A 12250-nucleotide genomic window follows, 5' to 3' on the forward strand; every position below is an offset into this window, starting at 1 on the left:
CCACCTCCGTTTTATCGGAATTAAGCTTGAGGCAATTACCTGCCATCCACTCTCCTATCAAGCTCATGGCATTTTGGAAACGCTCTGCCACTTCCGTCCCTTCGCCTTTAATAGCCAGCACCAGTTGCGTGTCGTCTGCGTATGAGGTTAGGCTCATCCCAGATGCATTGATTAAACCTGCAAGGTCCGACACATATATATTAAATAGCGTCGGACTCAGGGACGAGCCTTGAGGAACCCCACACGGGAGCGACAGCTTGGCGGATTGATATGGCCCCAAGGTGACCACCTGATTTTTGTCGGCCAGGAAAGAGGAGAGTAGACCTCTAGCCCTATGGGCAATACCCATCTTCCCGACACGGTCCACCAAAATCTTATGGTCGACCGTGTCGAAGGCAGCCGAGAGATCAAGCAGTACAAGCAACGCTGTCATACCTTGATCACGAATGGTTCTAATATCATCGGCTGCCTTAAGAAGGGCAGTTTCAGTGCCGTGGTATTTCCGGAAGCCATACTGTGTATCATCCAGGATGGTCTGGCCACTGCGTCACAGCTGTGTGGAGAATACATTTTGACGAGGGTGCAGGAGTTGCCGTGGGTTTAAGTTGTCAGTTATAGGGTGGCTCTAAAAAGAGCCCTTGTGTTGATTAGTTGGAGCTACATATAAGTGCGGATGCACAGCTTCAAGTTATTCAGGAAAACTCGATTTCCGTGATCTGTGAAGTGTACTCCATCACTTCTGTAGATATCAGCCATATGAAAACGTATGCTGCTGTTGTAGATGGACCCCATTTTGTGGTCTCTGAGGTATGCAGACACAGCTTGGCAAAGAGATTATGCCATGAATTAACCAGACTGCAGAAGGCATTTTAGAGACTGTGAAAGGCAGTTGTTCTAACTTCTTGATGAGTAACATTGTGTAAGTGACATCGTTTCTGGCCATGAGTCGCTGTTTACGTGTCAGGTTAAAAGGCAAGAATATGTGCATAGAGTTTAAATAACGCCAAGGCTCTCGGCCAGATTATAATACCTGAAGTTACCAACCAAATTGCATAATAGATCTAAGCTGACTTTGTCCATGGTATAATGAAGATATGTCATTTTGTCATTTTGCATAATATCAATAACAGACGACCCAATGTTATTCAAGCTGTAAATGCAAGAATGCTGTTATTTACAACAGCAAGTTCTTTATCCAAATTACCTTGGTCAATTTGTCTTAAACATCATCAAATTCTATCTGTGACAATTTCCAAATTTCGTTGTAAGCAGCTTAATTGAATCTTTTAGAACGCAGAGCATAGGACCCAACAAGAAATCAGATTGATCCATGTCACCAAACAGGAGAGAGGGATGTTGTTTAACTGCAGACAGTGGGGAATGTTCCAACCATTGTTTTTTAAAATATATTTTTATTGGCCTTTGATTATTTATCCCAAAAAAATACACCACAGACCAGGTCATCTTCGTATGATAGCAATCTGTTGAGAGTATAAAGAAACATTGCAGATACTTGGTAACAGCTGTCGTACATACAAACACACATTCGTGCAGTGCACAGTCCTTTTCTTCCTAGATATTTCAATCTGAGGACAAAATAGTTTTGACCATTTCCACTTCTGTCTTTGGCATATATTGGAATACACAAAGTCAGTTTGAGGGAAAAGTAACATCAGTTGTCCGAAGGTGTCCTTCATAAGCATTTCCAAACCTACCCCAGTCAATGTGCCTAGGTCGTTTCCGCCACAGTGCACATTCATGAGGTCAGGGTGTTGGAGATGCAAACAGGTTTTAACCAAAGGCAACAATTGGTGCCACTTCAATCCTCTCTGTGCAAACCATTTAATGTCCACAATTTGTAAACCTAGGTCTAAGTCAATACGTCTCTGTTCTGCATACCTCTTGCACCAGAAAATATAGCTATGTCCTACGATCCACACTAGCATTTTGAAGGTATGGCTGGAAGGTATGGAAATATGTCTGTAGCTCATGCAGTTCCTTGGTAGAATAAGAGATATGTTTAAAGACGGGGAACTACTTTTTATTGCCATACAAAACGATACATGATTGGGAGACGAAAAGCATTATTTTTTAAAAGTAGGGTGCACATTCATTTTGTGGAAAAGCATCTTTGTGATTGGTTAAGAAAAAGCAGTTTCAACGTGGAGTACATATCATAGGATAAAAGTTGTCAACTCAACCACACCTGCTACTTACATTTGGAAGGCACTGTTCGAACTTAAAACAATCGTGAACTTTTAACCTGCATGTGCCGTTAAATGTTCGAGAAAATGTGGCAAGAAAATATGGTTAAGTTTAAAAAGATTGATGAACTTTTAACCTGCACGTGTTGTAGAAGGTTCTAGAAAGTGTGTTGATAAAATACGTTGCACTTCTGACTTCTATGTGTTGTTGAATATAAAAAAAAACCCTGTTTATATGGAAAATTAAAAAGAAACCAAGAGAGAGAAGTTTTGAAACCTATAAGAATCAAGGAACTATTCTAATTTGTTTTTTACATGTATTTATGTGTGGAGCAACAAAATTATAGACAGAACAGCACCAGGAAGAGGAAGAAGCAGGGAGTGGGGGGAGGGGGGAGATGGGCAGAATGGCAGACATGCACAATTATGTATAGCACAAGTATAGACAAACAATGGCCAAAATGAAATACACCAACAAGGAGCACAAGTCACACAACTTGCCAACATCACACCAGTGAATGAGCATAGAAGTGAAAACCACGCTGCATTCATAGAGGATGTGTACAAAGGCGGGTCGTTGGTGTTGTGGGATGTCTGCGACCATGGTCATCATGGATGAGATGCCCAGCACGTGGCACATGGTTGAGTTCACTGTCTGTTACGTTGCAAACAGCTGCTCCTCCCTTCCATGAGCTTTCACACTTTTGTACGGTGCGGTGTCGTATCCCATGCCGCGTACGGCACACCATTGTAATGACTATTTGCTCATGTGCTTCTGCATTCCAACTACACCATCACAGTGCCGTTTGGAGGTGGTGCATGCCACTTTACAACATCGACTGATGCGGCCCTTGTGGCAGGCCACACCAGATCACAGAGACACACTTACCGCACTTCCTGTACACGGAGATGTCCAAGACACCCCGCTCCTGTTGTCGGAAAGGCACACCCCTGCGCTGACGTGTACTCCGGACCAGCACATGCCGGTTGTGCATGTAGGAGGATGCGTGCGTAGCTACATGTCCAGGTTCACTGCCAACGCTGAGGTGATAGCACACTGTGATGTTGCAGGGCTGGTGCCTATCATGCTAACACAATGACCAGAGGGACACACTTGCTCAGATGCGGGTTTGGGGGGTGTTGGCGGTCCCGGAGTTGTTCGAGGAGTCTTGTGGCCCTCATGGGTATCCCTGTATCATGCTCATTTATTCTATGGCACCTGTGGGTGTTCTGGTGTGGCTCTTGGCTGTGTTCTCTTTCATGGTGCAGGTAGTCGTCCTGCTTAACACCATCGGAAAGCAGGTGTAAAATCACTGGTGCTAACGTGGCTTATCGCCGGAATTTGTTTCGCATTGCAGTTGGTGTGAAAGTTGTGATGTGATTTTTTGCATGTGCAGGACAATATACAAACTGGGCAGTGTATCTCGTCAAGATCCAGCACCTGATGCCCTATTCCCAATCAATATAAGTACAATGAGGTTTCGTTAAATGATTTTGGGTGTACACTGTGAGTGCAGCCACTACGTCAGTGCAATTCAATACAGGAGTTAAGAATTTAGAATAAATCGCAAAGGTGCACCTCGGACGTTTTTGCGTGGGAACGGCTAGTCTGCATTTCATTATCAGCACTTTAATGAGATAAATCTAATACACTATTCATAAGTTGGTGGGAACTGCAGACATCACCAGTATTCCCGCGATAAGTCCTCCAAAATTTAAGACCATGGTGGACTTCATCAAATAACAGTAATAAGAACAAGAAAGAGTTACACAGCAGTTAAGAAACCAAGCAGAAACGTTCTAAAAATTTGTTTTCAAACTTTATTTTTTTATTAACATATATCAACGATAAAGTAATAAACAATATTTATCACAAAAAATACAAAATAACAAGGTGGAACACTGCTGTGGGGACCATGGATGTGGACGACAGAGCCTGGAAAATAAAGCACAAAATAAGGACGTGTGTAATGCGCATATCAAAGGAGAGAGATATAGAGAAAAAGAGAAGGAAGTAAAAAGCCAGAGAGAAAAAAGGAGGGAAGGAAAGAAAGAGCATGAGAAAGGGAGAAGGAAGAGAGAGTTAGAGAGAAGGAAGCGAGAGAGAGAGAGAGAGGGAGAGAGAGAGAGAGAGAGAGAGAGAAAGAGGGGGGAAAGAGGGGGGAGAGAGAGAGGGGGAGAGAGAGAGGGGGAGAGAGAGAGAAAGGGGGAGAGAGAGACACTGCATCCCTGCGCATCCATTAGTAAATAATTACCTGGTGCCACCGGAGTGTGCAGCAGTGGGCACTCCATTTGCCTGTCAAAACTCCGTGCTTCCCAGATATGTAGCTGAGTCCTGAGTCATGAATGATGGAGACGACATCAGGTGCTTGGCGGATCGCACAGATGTCGCTGAGTCCTGAGTCATCAATGGCGGAGACCACATCAGCTTTTGAGGCCACTAAGCCTGTGGAAGTTAAGTTTGTGCCACATGGTGGTAGGCCCTTGATGGCCATCTGAGCTTCGGGTGGCAGTATGTTGTGTGGTTGCTGCCTCGGACTTGGGCTCACTGCCATTCAGGACACAGTTACACATGTGAGATCGGCTTCTGTTAAAGAGGGTTAGTGGCACCAGAAGTATTGAGAGTGTATGAGCCTGTGATGATGCTTGGTGTGGACGGGCCGCACTGGGAGCAATGTGTCTTGGTTATAGGACTGCGTCATGTGGAATAACGACTCTATCTGAATTGTGAGGCCTGCTGATCATAGTGTAGGCCAGGGGTAGCGGTGAGCAAGGGCCCACAGCCACGTGCATATGTTGGTGGCTTCACCGGCCTGCATAGTGCAGGTTCAGTGGCACCACTTGTTGCCAGCCTTCAATATGAAAATACTCCTCACTAATCGAAGGGAGTGTGGTGGTGTGGTCACTGCCATGAAGTTTTGGGTCACTGCATATGGAAATATGTCTAACTGATCAAAGAGAGTTTGCTGCTGTGGTGGCTGCCATTGACTTGGGGTCACTGTCATTCAGGACTCAGGACACAGTTACACATGTGGGATCGGCTTGTGTTGGACAGTGTTAGTTGGCACCATGTGTCCAAAATTCAAATTGCGAGGTCTGCTGCCCACAGTGTAGATTGCTGAGTGTTCGTTTGTACTTGAAAATGAATTTGGTGATTGTACTAAAGGTATAACTGATATAAAAAATGTTCAAGAAGAAAGGATACTAAAAGGATATTATGTAGAATTGAGGCCTGTAATTGTTACTTGCCTAGTGACTCTGTAGTTAATGAATGAATAAATAATTTACATTGGGAGCCCTAGTGAGTGCAGTGTAGGCGTATGATGAAAAGATGAAATAAGTATAGAAGACACTGACGAAGTGTTGTATTTTCTGAGTACAATCTTGTTAGAAATTAGCATTTAAAAATGGAATTGCGAGCTGTACTGCCTGCAGTGTCGACTGCTATTCCATTTTAGTTTTCATTTGAAGATTAATTTGGTCATTATAATAAAGGTATAACTGATATAAAAAAAAGTTCTGGAAGCAAGGATACTAAAAAGATAATATCTGTGATACTTACTTGCATACTGGAGTCTGTAGTTGCATATGGAAATACCCCTCACTGATCAAAGGAAGGGGCATATTTACAATGTGGCGATAAAAAATTATCGCCTCTTTTGCGGCCGTTGTCGGCCGAAAAGCGACAATAATTTTATCGCCTAATTAGCAAGGCCACACTAATGCGTGAAACCTTGCTTTAGCGTCAGGATTCCTAACGCCCAGCTGTGCATCTCTAATGAGATGCAAAGTGGGCGCTCCTGACCTAACATGACAGGAGAAATGTCGCTAAGCGACATTTCTCCTATCATCAAGCCCCGCTCTAAGAAGCAGAGCGTCAGGAAAAGTAGCGATAACCCCTGTTATCGCTACTTTCCTTACGCCTGCTTCAGGACTGACTTAGCCATGATATCCTATGGAAGGTGGATATCATGGCTAAGTTTGTGAGTCCCTATCAGCAAGCTAGCACGAGATTATCGCTGGGTTTCCAGTGATAATCTCACGTTAGGCAGTGAGCGTGATGATTTTTATCGCTGAGGAGATAAGCTTTGCTAATAGCACGCTATCTCAGCGATAAAAATCCACGTTACCCGGCGATAATTATCCTCACACTAAGAGCGCTGAGCGATAATTATCGCCGGGTGTTGCTGATATGCCCCGTAGTGTGGTGGTACGGAGTTGGGGTCTCTGCCATTCAGGACTCAGGACACAGTTACACATGTGGGATCAGCTTGTGTTAAAGAGGGTTAGTGGGACTATGTGTCGCTGGCCTTGCATATCGAAATATGCCTCAGTGATCAAAAGGAGTGTGGTGCTGTGGTCGCTGCCACGGACTTGGGGTGACTGCCATTCAGGACTCAGGACACAGTTACACATGTGGGATCGACGTGTGTTGAACAGGGTTAGTAGTAGTACATCTACATTCCTAGTTTGAATTTTATAATGAGTACGTCTGCAATAAATATAAACATAGTTGGGATTTCCACCAGAAACTACTTTAAACTTTGTTGTTTCTTTTTCAAACTTCAGAACAGTATTATCTTCCATTTGTTGATCAGCACCTAGACATATCCAACTGTTATTTTCTGTATTGTTCTCTTGACTAGCAAAGAGACGCAAGTCTATATCATCACAAATTTGTTTTATAACATTTATATTAAAACTCAATTTCGTGCCGCAGGAAAACCTAGACTTATCCAGATGGTTCCTGTTGACTTTGAATATAAACTTGCAGATGTCTATCGATCCAAACATTGGTAGTATGCAATTCCTCGATGTGAAAGTATCTTCAAACTGAAGCTGTACATTTTTTTTATTAAGTGTCTTCTCCTGTGAAATTTCTTCCTACATTTCTTTGAATTCTGTCTTCTCAGAGTTGGTAATATATGACGTGACATAGTGAGAAACAGCAATTGAGTTATGTACATCATATTGTATGTTCATATTTGCATTTCACATCTTCAAAATCTCCGTATTGTAATCATTATTGTACTTCGATGCTTCTGTTCTTTTTAAATTATAAGTATTTTTGGGTGATTTTCGAGTGATAAAATGTCTCATTGCCATAAAACTGTTCACTCTTCCTTTGGAAATTACTGGACGGGGAAAGGGAAATCGACAGTTTGTGTAAAATGTATCTTTTGCGTTATCTTTTCGTCGGCAATACTTTCCACATTGATGACTTCGATATGCAAATACGCCACACTAATCGAAGGGAGTCTGGTGCTGTGGTTGCTGGCAAGAAGTTGGGGTCACTGCCATTCAGGATTCAGGACACAGTTCCACATGTGGGATCGGCTTGTGTTGAAGACGGTTAGTGATACTATTTGTCGCCGGTCACCCAGAGTGTAGGGCAGAGGTAGTGGTGAGCTAGGGTCCACAGCCACGTGCATACGTTGGTGATCCAAATAACTCAGGACACAGTTACACATGTGGGATCGGCTTGTGTTGAACAGGGTTTGCTGGCACCACGTGTCGCCGGTCTTCCACAGTGTAGGCCAGAGGCAGCGGTCAGCAAAGGCCCAGAGGCAGGTGACGTTCACTTGAGCTGGACAGATTGCGAGCATTTGGTCTTCTTAACCCATTATAGTCTCTTACACAATTTGCATCGGTACTAATGTTGAATTGTGAACTATGTAACTCCAGTGTAGGGTGGAGGCAGCGGTCAGGATGGGCGCACAGACACGTGGCATTGAGTTGAGCTGCACAGTTAGTGGCACCTGGAGTACTCAGCGTGTACGCACCCTGCGATGAGACGTGGTCCCGGTGGGCCGCACTGGGAGCAATGTGTTTTGTCTAATGAATTCTGCGTTGATAAGGCCACATGGGGATGACTTATGGTGCAGTGAGTTAGTAGCACCTGAAGCACACAGCGTGTGCGCAGCCTGTGATCATGCGTGGTCCGTGCGGGCCGCACTGGGAGCAACGTGTCTTGCGAACTGGACTGCGACATCTGCAATCGCCACTGCATCTGAATTGTGAGCCATGCTGTCCGTAGTGTAGATCGAAGGCAGTAGTCGGTACAGACATAAGTCTGCGGTGCTGTGCCGATGGGTTCGCAGGAGCCCGGTGTCGAGGAGGCCCGCAGCTATGACAGCTGCCACGCGCCAGGGTGAGGGCTGCCGATCTGACAGACTCATTGGTCTTCCCACAAGTGAAGCACGCCTAAGGCCTGGTCTATTTATTCCTAGTCCTACGCTGGAGTGGCGTACGTTGGAGCAGCGCACTCCGCTTCCGCTTCCGCTTCCAGGGGGGGAACAACACAGCTATATGACCGAGATCTTCCCCACTGCCTGAGGTAACATGGTTGCGTCCACTGTGCACTAGACTACAAGTATCAATAGTATATCTCCACATGGAGAGGTTTGTGCTTTGTATAGTGAGGTCTGTGCAGCACATGAGCGTTACACTTGGCCTTGTGTGCTTTATCAGTGATGGGTGACTTGCCTCCTTCATATATAGTTGGTTGCTCATCTCCCAACATTCAGCTATTGTGTGGCTGAGGGGCATAGCGTTTAGGGAAGGTCCGTTGTTCTGTTTTGTGCTGCCTCAATGGTAGTAGGGGGGGTGGTCCGGGAAAGAAGTTCTGGTGGTGGTGGGGCTCGGTGTTGTGGCGTTGTTGGGTGTTGGAGCTGCATGATCAGTAGCTGTATCACGTGTTGGTCTTTAGATGTGGTTGTGAGTTGGGTCGAAATAACAGAGTAGATAGTCGACTTCCTTACACCAGTTAAAGGTTGATGTTAATTTGTTACTGCTAACTCGGCTTATCGCCTGCTTTTTGGAATTTCTAAGGTTTTTTAAATGCTAATTTCGAACTATAATGTCCCTGAAACCTATGTTTTTTTCAGTGAATTTCTAAGGTTTTTTAAATGCTCATTTCTAACTATAACATGCCTGAAACCTATGGTTTTTTCAGGGAATTTCAAAGGTTTTTTAAATGCTCATTTCTAACTATAATGTGCCTGAAACCAATGGTTTTTTCAGTGAATATATATATATGTACACATGCATTATTTTATGCTTAACATGTATATGTATGGATAACTGCATAGGTTTCATATAAGTTATTTGATTAGATGCTTAGTGTCTGTTTATTCTATTTATTTATGACAATATGTAAATATGATCAAAACAATGGTATCTATAAATGATTCACCATTAAAATATTGATGAAAACATTACAATAAAATAAATATATATATATTTTTTAAAACAATTATAAACATACACACATAATATACCTTTTATGTACAGCAACATCTGAATGTCTGAATTATATAAGTACCTACATATGACACTTTTTGCAATATAATTTTATATCTCTTTATTATTTTCCTTATACAAGTGTACCCTTTCTATGTAGTTATATATCCATATATTTATTACTGTATTCCTACTGAAGAAAGTAAGAAAGAAAGAAAGAAAGAAAGAAAGAAAGAAAGAAAGAAAGAAAGAAAGAAAGAAAGACAGAAAGAAAGAAAGAAAAGCCTTCAACTCCCTCCAATGCACTACTCTACGTCTCATCCTATACCTATCTCAATATATCCTCTACTTCCAATCTGTCTGACTTATCTCAAACCTTATTTCATTACTATGATCTCCAGAAGATCCTTTTTTGACTCTGACTAAGATCTCACATGCAACCCTTTCTAGACTCTTCCCTACTCTATCCCTTCTTGACTCACTACAAACCTTATTCTACTACTATGATCTCCAAAATAACACTTCCTATACTCTTTCCATCTGTATCCCTCCTCTGACTCATCCTGAACCTCATTTGGACTATTATGATCTCTCTAATAACCCTTTCTAGACTCTGCCCTCCTCTATCCCTCCTTTGACTCATCCTAAACCTCATCTGACTAATACAAACTCCCAAAAAACACTATCTCAACTCTTTCCTCCTCGATCTCTGCTTAATCCTATTCAATGAAACTAACAGACTCCCATGTCCACCACTCAAATTAGCAACTTATATTTCCCTATACTATTCACTACTAATCCTTTCGGTTCCGGAGTATTGTACTACTCACCTAAAAGAGCTCCAATGTCAGGGGTAGTAAGTGCCACATAAATATAATTACAATTACAATTACAATTATAAACTTGGTTGAGGACAAAGTGTTTGATTGTGTAGAAATTAAAAAAGATGAACTTCTATACCAGTGTAGTATTTTCTACTGCAGAAATCATTTACATTATGCTGTAATGTATTGTGTTGTAAAATATTTATGTGTGAAAACATTTGTATGGTGTTGTGATGTTTTGCGCATTGCGATAGAATGATATTTAAATTTTTTTACTAGTGTTGCATTGTTTTGCTTTTTGTTGTATGGTGGTATACAGATGAACTTCACACCAGTACTTTTTATTTATGAATTTTGTGAAAATAGTCTTCTTGTATACAACAATTAATTTGCTTATATAAATATTTTTTAGTTTTTTTAGTTTACATTTGTTAGTATTGTTTTTATTTAAACAAATTGTGTGGTAAAGGTTTGTGTTGTAAGTGTAATGTGGTGAAGGTGTACGTGGAAATGGTTCTTTATTATAATCCTACATACATTCATAGTAAAGGCATGCATGGTAAAGACATGCATGGTAAAGGTATATGTGTGGTAAAGACCGTGTGGTAAAGGCATACATGGTAAATGCATGCATTGTAACATGATACAACCATGCAGAATACCTGGCTGTTGGGGCCACACTGTGAGTTTCTCACATATAGCTTTTGAAAATTATGTTTCTCTTCGTAGCTGAAGTTTCAATCAAGTAAAGGTCTCAGGCAAAGTGTGAAATTGTTCTACAGACTTGTACCAGAATCAAGCATAGTAAAAGTTTCATATGGGTACATGATTATGGGACCTTTTTTTTCTCCATGTCAGGTGTTTGCAGAATATTGATTTACAAATGCTTTTGAACAATGTACATTCTCTCAACACTGAGTGCCTGATTGCGGATTGGTGGACAGGGTTACTCCAGCACAAACATGACAGATATCACGTCCGCCAAATTACAATTCCATCATATTCTATGGAACTTGTAATACAGTGGATGGAAAATCCATCACGTTTGTTACAGGGTATCCCATCCGCCAAGATCATAATCAGGCCCTTAGGGGCTAATTCACAGACTCCATTTTGAAGTACTGTTAGTAGAACTGCAGAAAAGTACTGCTAAAAGTGCTACAAAATGCTACTTACAAACCTATAGGTGGAGGTTCTTCCTCTCCTTTCCTCGGTTTTTTATAGCATAATCTCTGCATATGTAAGTATACATTTTAGTACCAAATGTGGAAGGGGCAGATTGGGGTGGCTCATAAAAGAGGAATACGTGCTACAAAATGGAAGGAGTCAGTGGAAGTGGAAGGAGGGATTTAATGGAGGGACACAACACAAAACAAAACCAACAAAAGAGTAAGCCCGTTTGTAAACACAAACTGCACTTCTAAAGTAACTACAGTCAAAAAGGACCCCCAGTTGTAAATGCACTCCAGTTCAGAGCTCGGGTAAGCCCAGCAAAACAAATGGCCAATCAGTGATACTGCAACACTCTCCCATAGAAAATAATGGAGGAAGGGATGTAAAAGACAACACTTTTTTTTTAAAACAAATATGATATATGCTAGTTAGAAATATGAAAACATTTAATTTATTGTTAAAAAATATCTAAAAAATAAAACATATTTTTATGTAAATTTCACAAGTAAAACTAAATGTAACATTCATTTTTATGAAAATATAATTACATTGGTTTTAATTAATTATATAGATTGCTCTAAATAATTTTCAATCCGTAATAAAAATAAATACTTGATTTTACTTTAAGCTGGATTTTTTTCTTGAATTTAAACTTCAGAAATATTATTAGAATTCTATTTAAAATGTTCATGATTATTATATTTTAAATTGAAATTAAGGTATTAAAACTGTTGCATTTGTTTATATTATAAATATACAAACTTTAGCACTAACATTTAAATATGGTTTCTCTTTAAAGGTCTATAA

Source organism: Triturus cristatus, chromosome 2_2 (genome assembly GCF_964204655.1).
Source record: "Triturus cristatus chromosome 2_2, aTriCri1.1, whole genome shotgun sequence".
NCBI lineage: Eukaryota > Metazoa > Chordata > Amphibia > Caudata > Salamandridae > Triturus > Triturus cristatus.